General features: G+C 34.5%; 1 protein-coding gene across 8 annotated transcripts in view; it reads left to right on the top strand.

The window, feature by feature from the left end:
* Nucleotides 1-18,112, top strand: part of MBD5 (methyl-CpG binding domain protein 5) — a 459,856-nt gene that overhangs the window by 294,488 nt on the left and 147,256 nt on the right. For all 8 annotated transcript variants that reach the window (XR_012375710.1, XR_012375707.1, XM_073884217.1 and 5 more), the window contains one exon: nt 2,066-2,187. The gene's annotated coding sequence lies outside the window, so the exon portion shown is untranslated. The remainder of the gene's footprint in view (nt 1-2,065; nt 2,188-18,112) is intronic.

Genomic DNA, 18,112 nt, shown 5'->3' with positions numbered 1-18,112 from the left:
AGAGGCTTCAGCAGCTTTTGAGATGCTCTGTCACAATACACTAGCATGCTTAGAATCCAAAGATGTCTTCAGAGAAATCCTCTTTAGTTATTGTCTTCAATACTATACACTCAGACACCTCAGTGTTCTTTTCTTCCAGGTGGCCATTATCTTATTTCCTTTGCATTGAGAAAACATCTGTATGTCCTCCTGTATTCCTGTCTATAGTTTTTATGATATAGCTTTATAATAATAATATAAAATAAGGCTGAAATGACCCATTGATGAAACATACTGTGAAGAAAGCAAGGTGTAGAACAGTGTGTATAACCTGCTCCATTTCTGTAAACACAAGTGTAGATAGGGCAATGCATTAAAGATTTCTGGAAGAATACATGAAATCTGTTAACAGAGGTTACCTCTGAGGAGGGAAAACAGTCTTGTCTGAGGGACAAGACTGGAAGAGAAATTTTCACTGCCCCTTCGTATCTTTCAAATTCTGCATCATGAAAATAGCTTATTAAAAAATAAGTAAAAGATAATTATAAAACAGCTATAATTTGGCTTTGTCAACCTGCCAGGTTTTAGATTATCTGATTCTCAGCCACAGACAGGAAGTAGCTCTTTTGGCAAAGCTGTCTTTTTTTTCCCTTCTCTGCTTCCAGATGTGCCGCCCTTTCTTGTAGGACTTTACTGTAGGCTGCATGAAGCACTAGCAACCTGCTCCAACATTCTTAATTTTTCCCTTCCTTTAGAAGGGAAAATACTTCAGTAGGAAGAGCGCCTGAGTCTCAAATATAACAAATACAGTTTGGCTATTTCACTAACTTGCCAGACTTAGATAAAAAGGTCCTCAGTACCCTTCGCCTGACATCTTTGGCTAAGCCATGTCTATATTTTAGGGTTTATTACTCCCAGGAACTTTTGTTATCTTCAGGCCTATCACAATGAATAGGTATTTAATAAATTGTGATGAATATAAATGCATGAATGAATAATTTTATCTGTAGGTACAAACCACTTAAGTTAATTTTAAATTTATTCACTGATAGAGATTTCTGGAGTCTGCATGTTAGATTTCCCAATTGTCCAGTAACTATAGCTGTCTTTTTTTCTCTAAGCCAAGATCCAATTAAGCATTATTCGTTGTATTCATTATCATATCCATTTAATATCCTTTAATCTAGAAAAAATTGCCAGCCTCTTTGTGTCATGTCATTGATATTTTTTAAGTCTGAACCCATGTTTGCAAGATGGCCCTTACTTTAGATTTTCCTGAATTTTTTTCATTATTAGATTCAGATTAAATATTCTTGGCAAGAATACTTCATTGGTGATGCTGTGCCTTCTCAAGGTATCATATCAAGAGTAAGAGGAAATTTGTAACACAGTAGAAAAACATATCATACTACTATGGCTTAAGGTCTGATACAAGTTTTCAATTCTCCTTGCTTTAATTTTATACTATTCAGGTAATGTCTAACTGGTTCAGTACTTAAATAGGCCAGATATTAGTACATAGTATTTTTTATCCAATGGATATCATTTTGGAAACACAAAAAATATATTCCCTTTTAAATGCATCAGTTTTTTGTGAGTTTGTATCAGTTTAGGGAGCTGATAAAATTTTTTCTGGTATGCACAGCTGAGGGCCAAGTAGTAATAAAAATAATACCTCACAGGATCAAGGTGAGAATTCCTTGAGATGGTAACAGAAGTAAAATATCACTGATAGTAAGGTGCTCTCTGAAGGATCTCTATTAATATAATCAATCCCACTTTTTATTTTTAAAAACCACATATATAGCAACTGTATCTGGCACTGTTTTGAGCACTTTATGAATATTAGTCTTTATAGTTGGTAATATCATTATCCCCATTTACAGAGGAGGAAACTGAGGCATGGAGCAAATAAGTAACTTTTCCAAGGTCATACAGAAGTAGGTGGTAATATTTGCAACTGTTTACCTGTGAGATTCCCCCTTGAAAACAGGCAGCCTGTGTAGCTCCAAGCTATACTTAAGGATGATTTTCCTTCAGCTGCTCCTTTAAATAAATGTGTGTGTTTATGTTATTTCTGTTACAGAGAGAAGAGGTACTCCCTTATAGGGACTCATAAAGGCATAGAGCATCTAGAGATTTACTGCCTCCATTACGCTGCTGGCTCTCACAGCACTTGTTATGTTTTTATCAGTTTCTCTCCAGAAGGTAGGAATTGTGTTTTCTCTCTATGAATTCTTTATATAATTATAGTGTTCTTGACTGTGAACTTAATTTTTATTAAATATAAAAAGCATCTAAAACCTATAGAATAAAATGCCAGATGTCCCCAAACAGTTAAGACATATAAACACATAGCCTTTAAAAAATATTTCTATTATAAAATTAATGGATGTTCATTGTTAAAAAAAACAAGACAATACAGAAAAGTAGAGTAATCCTACCACCCTGTGATAACTACTCTTTATATTTTGTTGTATGTCTTTTTGAATTTATTGATATATTTCTGTATAATGCATAATATATGTATCTATCTAATTATTATGATTAGAATTAGGAACAATAGATTATAAATGCTCTTTGGCTAGGTTGCTTCTTTTACTTAGCAGTTTATTGCAGTATTTTTCATGTCTATAAATATTATCTGCATTTCCATTATTAATGGTTATATAATATTCCAGCTTAAGGATATAACATAAATTATGTAACCACTTTCCAATTATTTAGTATATGGGATCTTTCCAGTTTTTTTTTTCCTGTGTTAAGCATGATTTCAGTGAACACTCTCTTATATACATGTTTGTACTTGTGTCTAGTGATTTTTTTAGGACAGTTTCCAAAAGTAAGTGTTGCCCAGCCTTAGTCCCTAAGCATGCTCTCTGATAAAAGGGTCCCATGGCCTATCACATAAAGAACCACGTCTATTAATCTCCATCTTAGAGAATACCAATGTATAGTCATATACAATGGTCTTAGTAATCAAATGTATTTGACTGTAGAATCCTTTCTTAAAATAGTATCTATCTGCAGGATGTTGGTAGTTGGAGAAGTTGTACATGTATGGGAGCAGGAAGCAATATGGGAAATTGCTGTACTTTCTACTCCATTTTTGCTGGGAGGCTAAAACTTCTCTGAAAAATAAAGTTTATTAAAAAAGGAAAAGAAAAGTTTTTAAATGCCATTGTATACATTTACATTTAAAATTAAATTTAGGCTTTTACATACACACACACAAAAAATAACATCAGAACATGTCAACATCCCACTGAACACTTTGGAAAATGCTAGCTTATGGTATATTCTTAAAAATGGAATTGGTAGATCAAAGGGGAAATATATGGAAAGGCTCTCCCAATTTGCATTTCCACCAACAATGTATCAGAGTGGCACTTTCTCTATAGTTTTTTCATTGGTATTAACTGTCTTTGTTGTTAAATAAATCTGAAATGAGAAAAATATATGGCATTCTAATTTTCATTTATTTGTTTATTGAGATGTATATCTTTGTATATTTTTATTTGTCCTTTATATTTCTTGTATGCCTATCTCACTTATGCCCCATTCCAAGTTTTTCTTGGTCGTCTTTGATGTTTTTTTCTTTATTGATAAGAATCAAGGATCGTATTAAGAATATTAACACTACAAATCACATGTGATACAATTATGTTTACTTATTTCTTCAGTTTTTAATGTTTTAATATGACATTTTGCTTTTATTTTATGTGCTTCATTTTTGCCATATAGGATTAGCAGTTTTAAGTAAAATTTTACCTATGCCTCTCCAGAAACATAACAAGTTTTTTTTAAATCCTTGGATTAGATAGAACACAAATTTTTACATATTATATATAATTAATGTCTGATTCACTTTTAATGTATCAGTTCAAAAGGAAGCAATACCTTCTTAGGGTCTTCTGTGAGGTTTGATAATGAATGTAGTAATCATCATAAGCAATTAGGAAAACACCCCATGATGACTAAGGCCAGTAGGAGTACAGAATATCATCACATATGGTTCTTATTCAAAGAAGAATACAAAAAGCAAGTTAATCTCAACAAGAAACAGAATTGTCAATACACATTAAAAACAGAGAAGGAAAATAAGTCTGAACCTTAGCTACAGCTGAGTAAAATTATGTAAGTTTTTATAGTTAAGAAAGACCTTTGGATTAATATTGTCGGATTATTTCATTTTATGAATAAGAAAAAAAAAGCGCAGAGTTTAACTCAACTTTGTCCAAAGTCACACAAATGTTTTCTTTTTTAGTTTTCTCAGAAGAGCTCTATGAAGTAAAGAAAAGGTTCTAAAAAGTTTCATTATTAACAATAACATTTATTGAGTACTTATTATATACCAGACAAATCTACTAAATACTCTAAGTCATTTGTCTCACTTAATCCTCACAATATACTTTGAGGTAACAATTATTTCCCCTTTATAAAGATAAGGAATCTGACTCTAGTCCAAGCAGTCTGAGACAGATAGCCCTCACTCTTAATTGCTGTTCTTTAGAGAGGAGACTCTTAAGTGTTATAATCAGTAAGAAATTATATGTAGCTATCAACTAAAGCAGACAGAATTACTGGAAGAACAGAGAGGGTTGCAATGGTCAGCTCTAGAAATAAAGCAAGAGTGGAACATTTTGGCAGGACAGATAGCAAAAAATATTTTTTACAACCTAAGCAAAAAAAAACGTGAAAGATCTCACTAAAGAAATTTGTGGTATGATTTGATTCTAGCTTATTCCCTGATTTTCAGAGACTGTTGCACCATCAATTCATTTTTGCATTTATAAAAACTACGTTGGTTTTTTTAAATAAAAAATGGCTTATGAGAACTGTATCACAAAATTCTAAATTTACAGAACTCTTCTCCATTACCACTGCTTTTCATACCCCCTTTAAGTAAGGACTTTACATTTTTAGTTGCGTGTATTATGCAATGTAGTCCTTGGGCATTTTTGCTATTAAAATATCTTTTTTTTTGTAAATTGGTAAAGAAAGCAACATTCAAAACAGATGGACTATTGCTCTAGGTTTTAATGTTTGCTATAGTTGATATCTAAAGGTGCACATGAATTAAACAAAAATATGAAATCATTAAAGAAGAAAGGATTTTCAAAATTGAATTTGCAAGTTTAGTCCTAAATAGCAATCACAATTTTAGCTGGAGGCTTTTCTGGGGGATTGTGAATAATGATTAGGCAAGATTATAGGCCCCAGGCAAAGCCTCAGGATTGTAGTGCTCCTAGCCAGTCATTTATCCTCAAAAAATCATCCTCAGGTTGTGCAGTATTGTTTGAAATACCAGCAGGAATCAAACCTAAGTCTGTTATTTTATGCCAAGGGTCATCTCAAGAGTTTGAAGCTTAGATGGTAAGATAAATGTTTGCCAAAATGAAAACCCTTGGTAGGCTTTTCAGTTACTCTTGCTTTATTTTATTTTTACTACTTTGGGGTATGTATTTTTATTTACCTGAGGAAGGAATTATGTATAAAAAATTATAACTCCAAGAAAGTAATATCACTATTGAAAATTGTGTTCAACTCTGTAGAGCATCTATTTAAGGGAAATAGGTAAGTATTTTTTAAGATAATAAATTCTACCTCTCATTTTTATTAGATTTTCATGGAAATTTATGTTTGAGAGAATTCAGATTTACTATTCTTCACTAAAAATGTTCTTCTAGCCTGATCTTATCATGTAAAATTATGAATTGGTGGGTATGAATATTTTGAAAGCCCTGACGTCTTGAATTCATGGATAATTATGTATTTTTAGTAACTAAAACCAGTTCTCTTCTGTCTTTATAGCTATTTGCTCTAACTTTTTCCTAAAAACTTGGGACTTAAGTTGTTAAGATGGCATCCACAACTCTTTTAAACATATTACATAATAGGTACTAAAAGGGAGGAAATTAAAATATTTACCTAATTCACCCAGCATATGGAATAATAATGATGATGATAATAGTAATAAAAAATAGTGTAGTACTAATAATCTAATAACATGAAGAATAACTAGGTTTTGTTGTTTTGTTGTTGTTTTGTAATAGCTGGGCTTTAATAGGCTTTACTATGTGTCAGGCACTGTTCTAACTCATTCTAACTCGTAACTCCTATTATTATTCCCATTTTTAAAATGAAGAAACAGTCAATAAGAGATTAAATAGTAAATCTAGGATCAGAAAACTGAACAAAGACTTGAGAGAGCCACAGTAGAAAATTCTGCATCCTTCAGGGTCTCACATCACTGAATACGTTTTATGCTGAGGATATAGTGGTAAATGAGGTAGACACAGTTCCTGATTTGATTAAAGACAAAATTTCGCAATTATTTATATCATTTCTGTATTATAAGGTGATGGGAGAACATATATAGGGACCTCATATTGTCTGTTAGAATCCCTGGTAGAGAATGGTAGAGTCCCTGTGAAGCAGGAGAGTGAGGTTCTTATCTCACAGAGTGGAAGAATGAATCTTGAGGACAAAGGAGAGTTAGTAAAGTGATAAAAGTTTATTAAGCAAGGATACAGAGAAAAAGCTCTCAGGAATGAGAGGGGTCCGGACAGCGTTGCCAATGTGGGCCTCCAATGACAGTTTTTTATTTAGAACTGACCAGGGAGCTTGTGGCCTCATCATTCTTGTGATGTCTTAGTTTGAGTAAGGACTGATGATAACATCTTTAATGGCTTACTTCTTCTGTGGGGTCTGGTCATTCTTTGTGGTCACAGTGTGACTGCTGTAGAAATACCCCACCTCTTATGCCCAGGGCAGGGTGGTCTGGTTTGTTCCCTTATCTCTGGTTTTTATGCCTCAGCATTTCTGGGATTTCTGTGAGCCTGATCACGTAGCCCCTTTACCTATCTCTTCCTGCCTAGCCACACCTGTCCCTTACTCACCTGAAGAAGGGTCAACTTAGCTGAGATCTGAGAGATGAGTAGGAGTCACAAAGTCAGTAGAATTGGGGAATGGGAGATTCAGGGGCCACACTATGACCTTGGTATTAATACTATGGTAGAGTAGTATTCCATATACTGGGTAAATTAGGTAAATATTTTGTTTTGTTAATTCCCTCTCTTTTATTATCTATTATGTAAATATGTTTAAAAGAGTTGTGGATGATGTTTTAACAACTTAAGTAGACACTTTTGCTTTTGTGGGCCCCTTCCTCCATAAAAAATATTAAAAATTGTATTTTACAATTATACTGGTATAGAGATAAATATGTTAATATGGTATATTAAAATATTTTCTTTGACCTAAAAGGGTTGTTTTTCTTATCTTAAAAGAAAACATTTTCATGGACCCCTAAGAGTATTGTGGGCCTTAGACACTTGTGACTACTGGTCCTAATGCATAAGTCAATCCAGAAGTGCAGAATATTGAGTCAGAAACATTTCAGATGGAAGGAATAGCATAGACAGAAGCTTAAAGGTCCTTGCTTGCTCAGGAAACTGAATGGAGCTGTGACTAGAACAAAGAGTGCAGGGGAGGGAGCATGACTTGAGGCTGATGAAACAGCAAGGGCCCTGTAGGCCTTGTTTAGGATTTTGATATTTATCCTAAGAGTAGTAGAAGACCTCCAAAAGGGGTGTGTGTGTGTGTGTGTGTGTGTGTGTGTGTGTGTGTGTGTGTGTGTAAATCAAATTGAGCACATGGTTAAAATCAGTTCTGTGATCCAACTTCTCCCACTTAAGCCTCACTTCTCTTTCTACTTTTCCTTCTGATATCTTCATTTATTCAAGTAAAAGTAATTTGCTTTCACCTCAGATTTTTTATTTATCATTTTTAGGCATCATATGTTAACATACACATAAATAAAAGAGACATTATACACTCACTCACTCACTCTACCTCTACCTTTTCTCTGTCATTCTTCAGTTAGTTTCATTTTTATGTTTGGTTCCTCTGTTGTAACTGTGGCTAATAAACTAAGACCTTTAACTATGGATGCTGCTTTGGGATTGTCCGCTCTTGTCAGATGAGGATATTCGTGCACCCACCTTCTCCGTGGTTCTGTCCTCACTTCTTTCGTTTTTGTATCTCTAAAATTGATGCCATTCACATCTATTTTATAACCATAATTAAGTATGTGATTGTGTGAAAAGGCCCTTTGCATTTGCTGCTTCCTCCACCTGGAACCTCCATTCACCCAGATGACTACATTGCCTGATCCCTCCCTCCCATAAATACTCAACCCAAGTGGCAGCTTCTCAACAGGGCCATTCCTGGCCCTCTTATTGGAAATAACAACTGCCCTACCTGGGATTCTTACTGTACTTTCCTTGTTGTGTTTCTCTCCATAGCACTTATTGTTAATACAAGTTACATATTTTATTTCACTTCGTTTTTGAAATTACTGTCAGTCTCCCCATTCTCGACTATAGCTTCAAGAAGACAAGGATTATCATCTACTTTAATTCGTTTGATTTTTCTGTTTGTTGTTTTCCCCCCTCGCGATATTCTTGACAGCTAAAATAGTACCTGACACAGAATCATTTCAATTAATGACTGGTTGTCGCCCCAAGTGGTCTTCTTTGGTTTCTGTCCTTACTTATGCAATTTTTCAGGTTTCTTAAAATTTCTAATTTCCTTTTTTGTTTTTTTTTTTCATTTTTTTTAATCATATTCCCAGTTCTTTCTATATCTCCATTATATAAGACACTCTGGTGATCTCTCTCTCTCTTTTTGTCCTTTTCCCTGGGAACTGCTCTTCCGGAGCCTTACATCCTCTGGCCGCACAGCTGTCATTCTTGGGCTTTTCCTGCTCTTTTTATTGGCACTACAACAGACAAGCCACATTTTTCTTTTTTTCAGTGTACATCCTCCTTTAATAAAGAATGTTCCTCAGCAGCTTCTATGAAAAAATATTTGAATGACTAATTTTTTTAACTTTCACATGTTTAAAATGTTTTTTATTTCGTCCTCACTAGAGATATACCCAGGTTCTAACATCACCAGGTGCAGGTCTGGGGGAGGACCCCACTGGGGGGAAAGGGGAGAGGTGGGTGTGTGTGCCTCAGTATTGGAAAGGGAGAAAATACTTTGGAAGGTGCCATGTTTTGACTGCCTTCTACACATGAGACACTGTCTAAAAATTGACATTTTGTTCCACTTCTACTAACTTCTTTTTATAAAAGTCTTAGCAATCATTGTGTTAAAACTTGTAGGAAAGGCACCACCTTTAAAGAATATGCTGAAGAGAAACTCTTGCTGCCTACTTAACTGCTCGCATCTGAATTCTAGTTTCTCTGGAATGCTAGAGCACAGATAATTTTCTCTCTGAAGTTGGAAAATGATGGTCCACAGTCTTCTAAAATTCATCAACACCAGCCTGAGCCTGCAACTCATCGTTTTTTGCTTGGCAACTTTTGGGCACCGTCTTTGTTTTTCTTGGTGCTTTTCAATTCCCGATGATGTGTCTTGGGGTAAACTTTTTTCTGTTCATATTTTTCTGTTGGATTCAGTGAGTATTTTCATCTGAGGAGTTTTGTTCCTTGAAAAGTATCTTGTATTATTTCTTTAGTAGTTTCTACCCTTTTCTTTATTTTTTCTTCTTCTTTCCCTCTGTAGCTTCTTCTTTTTTTAAATTTTATTATGTCATGTTAACCACCATACATTACATCATTAGTTTTTGATATACTGTTCCATGATTCATTGTTTGCATATAACACCCAGTGCTCCATTCAGTACATGCCCTCTTTAATACCCATCACCAGGCTAACCCATCCCCCCACTCCCGTCCCCTCCAGAACCCTCAAGTTTGTTTCTCAGAGTCCATAGTCTCTCATTGTTCGTCTCCCCCTCCGATTTCCCCCCCTTTATTTTTCCCTTCCTGCTATCTTCTTCTTTTTTTTTAACATATAATGTATTATTTGTTTCAGAGGTACAGATCTGTGATTCAACAGTCTTACACAATTCACAACACTCACCATAGCACATACCCTCCCCAATGTCTATCACCCAGCCACCCCATCCCTCCCACCCCCACCACTCCAGCAACCCTCAGTTTGTTTCCAGAGATTAAGAATTCCTCATATCAATGAGAACATATGATACTGTTATTCTATAAAGGACCACATGGCTGAAAATCTAATGTCTCATCTTTTCTATGATACTTTCTTTTTAAATCTACTTCCATGAAGTGCTCTCTTTTCCTAAAAAAGAGATCCATAGGAGGGTTGAAATACAAAATTTTGTTTTTATTTTCCAAGAGCCTTTCATATTCTCTCAGGTTTTTGTTTATTTTAAGTTGAAAAGGGTGGTAATTAAGTACACAAGATTCTGGAGCCAGACTGAGTCTGAATCCCAGTCTCCCACACTTACCTCTGTAATCTTGAGCAATTTTAAGTTCTGCATCTCTATCCTAACCTGAAATGGAGATAATGATAGAATGCCTGTCTCAGAGTTCTGAGGATTAAATGAGTTGCTAAACCTAAAACACTGAGAACAAAATCTGGAATAGGGTAAGCATTATATGTATTTGCTATTATCACTACTATTATAATTATTGTTATTATTACTATTCTGCAGATATGATGTCTGCTTACTGTCCCTGAGGATACTAGCTATCAGTCTTTTTAAAGCTTCCTTTTTGGGGGGCACCTGGGTGGCTCAGTCATTAAGCGTCTTCCTTCCGCTCAGGTCATGATCCCAGGGTCCTGGGATCGAGCCCCACATCAGGCTCCCTGCTCTACAGGAAGCCTGCTTTTCCCTCTTCTACTCCCCCTGCTTCTGTTCCCTCTCTCGCTGTGTCTCTCTCTGTCAAATAAATAAATAAAATCTTTAAAAAAAATAAAGTTCCCTTTTTTCACTAAATTACCCATTTCCTCCAGTTCAGTTTCTTTTTCTGTTTGCTTATTTTTATTTCTCTTTTACACAGGAAACTTATTTTAAATACCTGGCAATTATTGGTTAAAGATTCATATTTAACAGTCAGACAATAAACATCTGTTTTATACACAAAGATAGCTTTTCCTGATTTCAGGTGTTTAGGGTGATTAGGCCAGGGAACTAGCCTTTGCAGTGGGGCATCCCCTAAATGCCAGACCCTAAAGCTATTCTTTGCTCTAGGATTGATTTCCTCCAAGAAGAATCCTTTGATTTTTGCTTTAGAAATGTCTTCCTTCAGGAGTACCTGGGTGGCTCAGTGGGTTAAGGGTCTGCCTTCAGAGCAGGTCATGATCCCAGGGTCCTGGGATTGAGCCCCCACATCAGGCTCTCCATTCAGTGGGGAACCTGCTTCTCCCTCTCCCTCTGCCTGCCACTCCCCCAGCTTGTGTGCACCCTCTCTCTGTGTCAAATAAATAAATAAAAATCCTAAAAAAAAAAAAAGGAATGCCTTCCTTCAGTGGCTATGGATGCCAGCTGTTCCTTATACAAACATTCACTTAATCTCCATTTTCAGCCCCACCTCTCCCTCCTTCTCTCACTGTCCTCTTACCAGGCCTCTGTGAAATTCACCCTTTCAATCTGCCTGTGATTCTACAGATCCATGGGTCCTATCTTAGCTTTTGCCACTCCATGTCTACAGGCTGTGGTTTCCTGTGCCCCAAGGCTGCAGTTTTTCTGTTTTCTAGCTCACATTAATTTTTTGGAATTTCTCTTCTGTTGATGGCCCATCCATTATGGTGTTATTTTTTAATTCCTGTACTATCATTTTCGTGGGTCTTAAAAGAAGTAAAAACATGTATGGTCTACCTACCATCCTTAGAAGTCCTTGCAAATTTCTAATCAGAAAAATGACCAGATCAAATGTCATTTTAAAAAGAACCACTCTAGCTGAAGTTTAAATTAAAGCAGCATCAACTAACTGACTAGGTTTTCCTGATTTAATTATAAGTGATTCTTATTACACTTAGCAAAAGACATAGGTAATAAAACTATTTATTAAAATACTAATATAAATAGTACATTCTTAGATATAAATAAATAGGTTAATATTTAATAGAATATAATCATCTAGAAACAAGTTAAATACTTTCTCCTATAAAAGCAAAATATATATATTATTATATTATAAAATATATTAACAAAATATATATATCTATATAATATACTATTCCCCAGGCCAAAACAGAAGTGACTTTCTTCAGAAATAATCAAATCTCTATTCTAGCAGTGCTTTCCATCTGTCACTTCAGACCATCCCATCTTTTATCATTGAATGTAAATATGGTTTTGCATAGAATAGCACTAAATTAGTCTTAAACCAACTTTTAACTTCTAGAAGCTTATAATCTTTTATTTGCAGTAAATTGACAGCTATGAAGATGAAAATATACTTTAATTCCACTTTAGCTAACATATAGTGCTATATTAGTTTCAGATATACAATTCTGTACATCACCCGGTACTCATCACAACAAGTGTACTCATTAATCCCCATCACCTATTTCACCCATCACTGCCCCCCACCTCTCCTCTGGTAACCATCAGTTTGTTCTCTTTAGGTAAGAGTCTGTTTCTTGGTTTGTCTCTCTCTTTCTCTCTCTTTTTTTTCTTTTGCTTGTTTTGTTTCTTAAATTCCACATATGAGAGAAATCGAATGGTATTTGTCTTTCTCTAACTGACTCATTGCACTTAGCATTATGCTCTCTAACTCCATCCATGTTGTTGCAAATGGCAAGATTTCATTCTTTTTATGGCTGAAAAAAATATATATATATATCTCATATCTCCTTTATGCATTCATGTATCAGTGGAAACTTGGGCTGCTTCTATAATCTGGCTATTGTAAATAATGCTGCTATAAACAGAAGGGGTGCATGTATCCCTCTGAATTAGTGTTTTTATATTTTGTGGGTAAATACCCAGTAGTGCAATTACTGGATCATAGGGTGGTTCTGTTTTTAGTTTTTGGAGGAACCTCCATACTGTTTTCTACAGTAGCTGCACCAGTTTGCACTCCCACCAGCAGGGCAAGAGGGTTCCTTCTTCTCCACATCCTAGCCAACACTTGTTGTTTGTATTTTTTATTTTAGCCATTCAGCAGGTGTGAGATGATATCTCCTTCTGGTTTTGATTTGCATTTCTCTGATGATGAGTGATGTTGAGCATCTTTTCATGTGTCTGTTGGCCATCTGTATGGCTTCTTTGGAGAAATGTTCATGTCTTCAGCCCATTTTTCAATTGGATTATTTATTTTTTCAGTGTTGAGCTGTATAAGTTCTTTATATATTTTGATTACTAAACCTTTTTCGGATGTGTCATTTGCAAATATCTTCTACCATTCAGTAGGATACCTTTTGGTTTTGTTGATTGTTTCCTTCGCTGTGCAGAAGCTTTTTATTTTGATCTAGTCCCAATAATTTATTTTTGCTTGCCTTTCCCTTGCGTCAGGAGATATATCTAGAAAAATGTTGTTACAGCTGATGTCAGAGAGATTATTGCCTATACTGTCTTCTAGGATTTTTATGGTTTCAGGTCTCACAGTTAAGTCTTTAATCCATTTTGAGTTCATTTCTGCATATGGTGTAAGAAAGGTGGTTCAGTTTCATTCTTTTGCATGTAGCTGCCGGGTTTTCCAACACCATTTATTGAAGAGACTGTCTTTTTCCCATTGGATAGTCTTTCCCGCTTTGTTGAAGATTAATTGGCCATAGAATTGTGGGTTTATTTCTGGATTTTCTCTTCTGTTCTCTTGATTTATGTGTCTACTTTTGTGCCAGTACCATACTGTTTGATTACTAGAGCTTTGTAATATAACTTGAAATCTGGGATTGTGATACCTCCAGCTTTGCTTTTCTTTTTCAGGATTGCTTTGACTATTCAGGGTTTTTTGTGGTTACATACAAATTTTAGGATTGTTTGTTCTAGGTATGTGAAAGATGCTATTGGTATTTTGATAGGGATTGCACTAAATCTGTAGATTGCTTTGAGCATTGTACATATTTTAATAATATTTTTTTCTTTCAGTCAGTGAGTATGGAAGGTCTTTCCATTTCTTTGTGTCTTCTTCACTTTCTTTCATCAATATTTTATAGTTTTCAGAGTACAGGTCTATCACCCCCTTGGTTAAATTTATTCCTAGGTACTTTATTATTTTTGGTGTAACTGTAAAAGGGATTGTTTTCTTTATTTCTCTTTCTGCTGTTTCATTATTAATATATAGAAATGAAATAGATTTGTGTACATTGATTTTGTATCCTGGGAATTTACTGCATTCATTTATCAGTTCTGGTAGTTTTTTGGTGGAGTCTTTAGGGTTTCTTCTACATAGTATTATGTCATTTGCAAATAATGAAAGTTTACTTCTTCCTTACTAATTTGGATACCTTTTATTTCTTTTTGTTTTCTGATTGCTGAGACTAGGACTTCCAGTACGGTGCTGAATAGAAGTGGTGAGAGTGGACACCCTTGTCTTGTTCTTGATTTTAGGGGAAAAGCTTTCAGTTTTTCCCCATTGAGTATGATATTCACTGTAGGTTTTTCATATAAAGACTATGGACCCATTTTTAAACCACCTCTAAAATAGCTCCATAACTAGAGTAAATTTTCTAATCCAAATCCCCTAACCTGTATCTGTATGAAAATTTTGGTGCCTTAAAGAAAACTGCTGCCAACTAATGGTATGCAATATGTAAAAAGTGTTTTTCCTGCTTTCTTCCATGCAGTCCTAAGCAGCTTCTTTGTGTGGTTGATTAAAAGATACTTGCAAGCTTTAGTGTTGTTAAATAATATACATCGATTATAGCCAAGTCTTTACAACATGAATAATCTCTTTATCAAAGTTCTATCTCTATATATCCTAGTCATTTAAATGTAGTTTTTCAGTGTTTCCCATCTTAATTGTGCTGACGCATGTGTGATTTCCCTCTGGTGTTATTGAATAGATTAAGAAAAATGCACTCAGTCAAGTTGCTTTCATTTCTGTCTCTCTTAAAAAGAACTATACATGTATAAAAATTATAAATGGTAGCAGAGCTTTATTATAGATTATTAGAGTCTCTGGTTTTACTGAGAAACATTTACTTCCTGTTTTTCACATAATAACTTGGGGAAGGCGCAAAGGGAAATTTTAAATTCATAACCTAATAAATTCAGTAGATTTCAAGGAAAATAATAAAAACTACAGTAAAGACAATTCTAGGCTCTAAATATATGCAACTATATGTTTATGGATAAGAAAAATTACAAAGCCACTGTGCATTTTTCATAATTAAAATATATTGTCAATCTTCTGTGTCTCTTTCATATAAATATTGTAATTTCAGATACCATTATCATACTTATTTGCCTTTATTGTAAATGGAAGCTATAGTTTCTGATTACTGCTAACTACTGCAGGATTTTTTTCCTACATTGCATATGCTTTTTGATTAACAACAAATTTATTATCAGTATTTTCTTCTTCTCCATGCCTGACTATTCACACACACACACACACACACACACACACACACCTGAGGGAGCAGTAAAAACAAAAAATATTTTATTAAGTAAATAACACTCCTCAAAGGATTTATTCAGTTTACATAATAGATCAGAAATTCATTTTAAGGCACTATTTTCTATTTTATATAGGAATTATTATTTTAAAATCCATGTTATGCTTTTTTTTCATAATTTGAATGTTGTTATGATTTCTTAGTAGCTCTACAGAAATCTTCCTGCTTGTTTTTTTTCCTATTCACAGTATTCAGAGTGGTCCATGTGACCTAGATATTGAAAATCGAGGTAGAGTGTGCTGCATTGCTGATATTTACTGTGAAACCTCAGAAACATTCTGGTTCTACATGCTAAAATTATAGGATGCACACTCCTTAATATTGCTGGTATTTTAAAAGGTATCTGAAAGTCTGCACAATCATTTTTTAAGCTGGCATTAAAATATTGTTTAAAAAGATTCAAATAAAACATAATGCTTTTATATTCCAGTTAAAAATGCACACATAATCATTGTTCATTTTTAAATGTTAAATCATGTTAGATATGACTCTTTATGGATTTCCCTCCATTATTTACCTAGTATAGTAATCTGCTAATTTTGAAGTCTAACCCCAATAAGGTGCAATTAGTTTTCATTTCCTAATTTTGGGTAAACTCTTTAAATTATTAAAAAAATAAAATAGTATCTAGAGTCTGCCTTACGAAATTATATTCGTCAGGAGAAGTTGATTTTATCATCTGTCAATTTGGTGTAGAGCATCTCTTCCAAAACGTCAGCTTTTACGTTCAGGAAGCCATATTCTCCCAGTGTAGAAAGCTAGTTCACCCTTTCATACTTCTGCTTAAAAAATAAAACCCTGAAAGGAAAGCACTGAATGTGTTAAAGCATGTACACAGGTGACTGACTTTCAAGTAGAGAGTCCTATATATACTGTAAGAATCTCATTTGTTTTCTCTTTCCTTATAGTAAAAATATTATAAAGTAGGAAAAATAACAGATTATGTCACAATTCTCAGCTAATAAAATTAAAGCAAAGATGTGCTAAGGATTTACCATGTAGTTTTGTGTGTCCTCTTAATGATAAAAAGATTTGCTTGCCAAACTACGTCATAGGTTTTTTTATTTAGCCAGGGAGAACTACAAAGTACCAGGGCAGATGGCCAGATTCCTTATTAAGGAGTCTTAGGCCATAATCTGGAAACCCAGTGCTGAGAATCAAATCTGAAGTACAGGGAGAGACAAGAATAAGTAAGAGCTGCAACTAAGTGAGGCAGAAGCTGAGCAGAATGAGATGCAATAAACAAACCATAAACAGGTATAAGAGAGTGGCCCAGAAACAAGACTCTGAACAAAAAGTGTGGGTAGAGCATATTAATACCTTTTTGGGGGAGTTTGCATAAGAGACTTATTGAGACTAGAAATTTACTATGACTGAACAGTAAACCTAGCTCTGATTTGTCTCCAGTTTCTAGATGATTTTTTTTTCCTTTTTAATCAAATCAGTGTTTCCCAAACTGGTATTTCATACAACAATCTTCTAAAAGCTTTATCATGAAGGTGGAGAGAAAATATCAGCTGTCAAGTAAATTGGGGGAATTAAAATCATGTGCACACACACACATTCTTCATATTTTTCTCTCTTGAAAATTCACAATGCCCTTAATCCTATAAAATCTTGGAGGGAAAAAATTCTGTAAACCCAACATTTCCCAAACTTGTTTTACTTTGACACTATTTTGCATCGTATCAAATCTCATCATTTGGAGCTGTGTTCTTCATGACACCAGTTTGGGAACTAACTGTCTTGTTTAGTTAATGTTTCAATAAGCCAAATGGTTGCAAAACCATTTTTGAAAGGTAGAACATATGCTTGAGTGAATGACTGAATTTGTATAATATTTACTAGTATAGCTATTGCACCCTTGCATGGGATCCAGTCTTTGATACAAGAAGGGCTCACATTATTTACATAGTCAGACAAATAGGAAAGTACCATAGCTACTTATTTTTAAAGATCACAGTGTGTTAAGTCATAGAAGCTAGACTCAACAACACAGAACCACTGATCCTGTATTTTGGACAGCAGTGACTAGACGTTAATAAGAGCTTCAAGACATGTTTTATAATAAGTATATTATGCTTTTATTAATTCTTGGTAAAGGAATCCAACTGAAAAGATCTAGAAGTGGTCTTATGTTAATGCAGGAAGCAGTATGTTGCAACAACTGCTAGTACCAGGAGATTTGCATTTTCTGTTCTAGATCTGCTATATATGAGACATTATAAAAGATAGTTCTTTTCTGAAAAATGAGATTACCATTCCCCAGCTAGATACTAAGGGTGAACTTCTAAAAAATTCTAACTTCCATGCTAAAATTTGGGTAATTCTGGATTAAACAAAGTTAAGCAAGTTTTCATACCCAATGTGTATTGTGAATTTTCAAAAGATGGATATAGTATTGAAGGTTTCTGTGTTACCCTAGACATGTTACACATATAGACATGTTACACATGTCTATACCATGTGTATTAAGTGATTATCAGAGCATAGTTTGGGAAACAAAGGACTGAATATATTTCAGACTTTCTTGTAATTCTGAGATGTTATATTCAATGATTTCAAATTATCTATTTACATTTTTAACCCATAAAAGAAAAAGAAGGGGTGCCTGGGTGGCTCAGTCAGTTAAGCGTCTGCCTTCAGCTCAGATCTTGATCACAGAGTTCTGGGATCTAACC

This window comes from Callorhinus ursinus, unplaced genomic scaffold (genome assembly GCF_003265705.2).
Source record: "Callorhinus ursinus isolate GAN/ISIS: 27379988/994484 unplaced genomic scaffold, GSC_fseal_2.0 scaffold2, whole genome shotgun sequence".
NCBI classification, from domain to species: Eukaryota; Metazoa; Chordata; class Mammalia; order Carnivora; family Otariidae; genus Callorhinus; species Callorhinus ursinus.
This window is presented reverse-complemented; position numbering and strand designations above follow the sequence as displayed.